Source organism: Heterodontus francisci, unplaced genomic scaffold (assembly GCF_036365525.1).
Source record: "Heterodontus francisci isolate sHetFra1 unplaced genomic scaffold, sHetFra1.hap1 HAP1_SCAFFOLD_2147, whole genome shotgun sequence".
Classification (NCBI taxonomy): Eukaryota; Metazoa; Chordata; class Chondrichthyes; order Heterodontiformes; family Heterodontidae; genus Heterodontus; species Heterodontus francisci.
In genome coordinates, this window is record NW_027140742.1 from 22,501 (window position 1) to 27,500 (window position 5,000).

Genomic DNA, 5,000 nt, shown 5'->3' on the forward strand with positions numbered 1-5,000 from the left:
AAAGGGTGGCGGCAGCCGGTTGAAGTCCCGACCCTGGGCAGCCTCCCGGTCTTACCTCCATAACTTCGGCGAGGAGGGTCCGATCCCCGCGCGGTCGACGGCAGGCGGTAGGGCTCGGAGGGGCGCGGCCTGGTCCGCGAGTGCCCCGGCGCCGCCCCTCTGCCCGTCCGAGGGACAGTAGGAAATGGCCATACCGCTTTCCGGCCGATTGCCGCCGGACGTCCGGCCGCATTCGCTCGGTCTGCGCGGCCGGCGGTAGCCGGGGGCGAGGGGCATCGGGCGGTGGCGGAACCAGGCCGGCCCGACCGCTGGGGGCCGCCCGGGCGACGTTTGAATCTGTCGGGTCGGACCGCCGAATCCCGCGGGATTTCGGGATCGAATCTGCGGGTGGAATCGGCACCTCGTCCCGCTGTCCGGTTCCCCCCCCCCCGTCGACTGCAACGGGTTTCCGAGGCCCGTCGGTCAGGCGCGGTTCGCTCCGCAATCCGCCGGCCGATCGGCACCGGGCGGGGCTCTACGGAAAGAGGGGACCCTCCCGCGTCGAGTGCCGGCGCACCGACCCCGCAGGCTGACCGGGAAGGTGAAGACTCACCCCGCTGAATGCCCGGCCCCGGCTACCCTCCGGCTCCGGGGCCATAACTTCGGGGAGGGAGGTCCGATCCCCGCGCGGTCGACGGCAGGCGGTAGGGCTCGGAGGGGCGCGGCCTGGTCCGCGAGTGCCCCGGCGCCGCCCCTCTGCCCGTCCGAGGGACAGTAGGAAATGGCCATACCGCTTTCCGGCCGATTGCCGCCGGACGTCCGGCCGCATTCCCTCGGTCGGCGCGGTCGGCGGTAGCCGGGGGCGAGGGGCATCGGGCGGTGGCGGAACCAGGCCGGCCCGACCGCTGGGGGCCGCCCGGGCGACGTTTGAATCTGTCGGGTCGGACCGCCGAATCCCGCGGGATTTCGGGATCGAATCTGCGGGTGGAATCGGCACCTCGTCCCGCTGTCCGGTTCCCCCCCGTCGACTGCAACGGGTTTCCGAGGCCCGTCGGTCAGGCGCGGTTCGCTCCGCAATCCGCCGGCCGATCGGCACCGGGCGGGGCTCTACGGAAAGAGGGGACCCTCCCGCGTCGAGTGCCGGCGCACCGACCCCGCAGGCTGACCGGGAAGGTGAAGACTCACCCCGCTGAATGCCCGGCCCCGGGAACCCTCCGGCGCCGGGGCCATAACTTCGGGGAGGAAGGTCCGAGCTCCGCGCGGTCGACGGCAGGTGAAAGGGGCCGGTGCGCCGCGGAAGGCGACAGCAGTCCCGTCAGGCTGCACCTCTGCTCGGGCGAACGGCGTCAGGAAAAGGGGAGAGCACTTCCCCACCGATAGCTCCGGAACGCCCGGACCCATTGGCCCGCGGCACCGGTGGCTGCTAGAGGGGCTCCGGCGCCGTCAGCCGGGGTACGTCCCAGGCCGGCCGGACGGCGGGCAGCCGGAGGCAACGGCCTGGAACGGAGCCAGACTTGAGTCGTTCCGTGCCGTGGGCAAAAAGGCAGGGCTGCGGGTCAGCGCAGTTTGGCAAACCTAGCCGCAAGTGCGGGAAGGGCGGAGGAGCACACGGACGCCGCCTTCCCAAACTGAGCCCAAAGTGCCCAGGCATGCCCCCTTGATCTCGCCTAATCAGTGAGCCCAAAATAATTTCAGAGTGTGGAAACCTGATCCAAAAAGGTCGAAAAGAACGGCCAGAGATCAAGTCCGAAAGGGGAAATCAGTAACAAGCAAGCAGAGTAATCATTAACCAAAAAGCGCAAAATTATGTTAAAAGTGTGAAATCATTAACCAAAAAGTCGAAAATAATGTCCAGAGACCAAGTCCGAAAGTACAAATAATTAACCAGTAAGCAGAGTCATCATTAACCAAAAATCGCAAAAGTAAGTAAAAAGTATGAAATCATTAACCAAAAATCGCAAAAGTAAGTAAAAAGTGTGAAATCATTAACCAAAAACTCGAAAATAATGTGCAGAGACTAAGTCCGAAAGGGCAAATGGTTAACCAGTAAGCAGAGTCATCATTAACCAAAAATCGCAAAAGTAAGTAAAAAGTGTGAAATCATTAACCAAAAATCGCAAAAGTAAGTAAAAAGTGTGAAATCATTAACCAAAAACTCGAAAATAATCTCCAGAGACTAAGTCCGAAAGGGCAAATGGTTAACCAGTAAGCAGAGTAATCATTAACCAAAAAGGGCAAAAGTAAGTAAAAAGTATGAAATCATTAACCAAAAAGCACAAAATTAAGTTAAAAGTGTGAAATCATTAACCAAAATGTCGAAAACAATGTCCAGAGACTAAGTCCGAAAGGGCAAATGGTTAACCAGTAAGCAGAGTAATCATTAACCAAAAGGCGCAAAAGTAAGTAAAAAGTATGAAATCATTAACCAAAAAGCGCAAAAATATGTTAAAAGTGTGAAATCATTAACCAAAAAGTCGAAAATAATGTGCAGAGACTAAGTCCGAAAGGGCAAATGGTTAACCAGTAAGCAGAGTAATCATTAACCAAAAGGCGCAAAAGTAAGTAAAAAGTATGAAATCAGTAACCAAAAAGCGCAAAAATATGTTAAAAGTGTGAAATCATTAACCAAAAACTCGAAAATAATGTGCAGAGACTAAGTCCGAAAGGGCAAATAATTAACCAGTAAGCAGAGTAATCATTAACCAAAAATCGCAAAAGTAAGTAAAAAGTGTGAAATCATTAACCAAAAACTCGAAAATAATGTCCAGAGACCAAGTCCGAAAGGGCAAATGGTTAACCAGTAAGCAGAGTAATCATTAACCAAAAAGGGCAAAAGTAAGTAAAAAGTATGAAATCATTAACCAAAAAGCACAAAATTAAGTTAAAAGTGTGAAATCATTAACCAAAAAGTCGAAAATAATCTCCAGAGACTAAGTGCGAAAGGGCAAATGGTTAACCAGTAAGCAGAGTCATCATTAACCAAAAATCGCAAAAGTAAGTAAAAAGTGTGAAATCATTAACCAAAAACCCGAAAATAATGTCCAGAGACTAAGTCCAAAAGGGCAAATGGTTAACCAGTAAGCAGAGTAATCATTAACCAAAAATCGCAAAAGTAAGTAAAAAGTGTGAAATCATTAACCAAAAACTCGAAAATAATCTCCAGAGACTAAGTCCGAAAGGGCAAATGGTTAACCAGTAAGCAGAGTAATCATTAACCAAAAATCGCAAAAGTAAGTAAAAAGTGTGAAATCATTAACCAAAAACCCGAAAATAATGTCCAGAGACTAAGTCCGAAAGGGCAAATGGTTAACCAGTAAGCAGAGTAATCATTAACCAAAAATCGCAAAAGTAAGTAAAAAGTGTGAAATCATTAACCAAAAACTCGAAAATAATGTCCAGAGACTAAGTCCGAAAGGGCAAATGGTTAACCAGTAAGCAGAGTAATCATTAACCAAAAGGCGCAAAAGTAAGTAAAAAGTATGAAATCAGTAACCAAAAAGCGCAAAAATATGTTAAAAGTGTGAAATCATTAACCAAAAACTCGAAAATAATGTGCAGAGACTAAGTCCGAAAGGGCAAATAATTAACCAGTAAGCAGAGTAATCATTAACCAAAAAGCGCAAAAATATGTTAAAAGTGTGAAATCATTAACCAAAAACTCGAAAATAATGTCCAGAGACTAAGTCCGAAAGGGCAAATGGTTAACCAGTAAGCAGAGTAATCAGTAACCAAAAAGGGCAAAAGTAAGTAAAAAGTGTGAAATCATTAACCAAAAACCCAAAAATAATGTCCAGAGACTAAGTCCGAAAGGGCAAATGGTTAACCAGTAAGCAGAGTAATCATTAACCAAAAATCGCAAAAGTAAGTAAAAAGTATGAAATCATTAACCAAAAAGCACAAAATTAAGTTAAAAGTGTGAAATCATTAACCAAAATGTCGAAAACAATGTCCAGAGACTAAGTCCGAAAGGGCAAATGGTTAACCAGTAAGCAGAGTAATCATTAACCAAAAATCGCAAAAGTAAGTAAAAAGTATGAAATCATTAACCAAAAAGCACAAAATTAAGTTAAAAGTGTGAAATCATTAACCAAAATGTCGAAAACAATGTCCAGAGACTAAGTCCGAAAGGGCAAATGGTTAACCAGTAAGCAGAGTAATCATTAACCAAAAATCGCAAAATTAAGTTAAAAGTGTGAAATCATTAACCAAAATGTCGAAAACAATGTCCAGAGACTAAGTCCGAAAGGGCAAATGGTTAACCAGTAAGCAGAGTAATCATTAACCAAAAATCGCAAAAGTAAGTAAAAAGTGTGAAATCATTAACCAAAAACTCGAAAATAATGTCCAGAGACTAAGTCCGAAAGGGCAAATGGTTAACCAGTAAGCAGAGTAATCATTAACCAAAAGGCGCAAAAGTAAGTAAAAAGTATGAAATCATTAACCAAAAAGCGCAAAAATATGTTAAAAGTGTGAAATCATTAACCAAAAAGTCGAAAATAATGTGCAGAGACTAAGTCCGAAAGGGCAAATGGTTAACCAGTAAGCAGAGTAATCATTAACCAAAAAGCGCAAAAATATGTTAAAAGTGTGAAATCATTAACCAAAAACTCGAAAATAATGTCCAGAGACTAAGTCCGAAAGGGCAAATAATTAACCAGTAAGCAGAGTAATCATTAACCAAAAAGCGCAAAAGTAAGTAAAAAGTGTGAAATCATTAACCAAAAAGTCGAAAATAATGCCCAGAGACTAAGTCCGAAAGGGCAAATGGTTAACCAGAAAATCCGTCGAATAATGTCCAGAGACTAAGTCCGAAAGGGCAAATGGTTAACCAGTGGAAGGGCGATCAAGCGGAAAAATTTGCCCCGGTTACCCGGGATGGAGTTCCAGAGGTCCGGCCAGAGTTGTCAAATTCGTCCCGCTGATCGGACGCTTGTCATTCGGGTGGCTGGGGGTTGGCGGGGTATCTGCACAGTAGTAGGAGGTGGCAAGTCGGGACTTGGACGTTTATTCCAAGAGTCCAC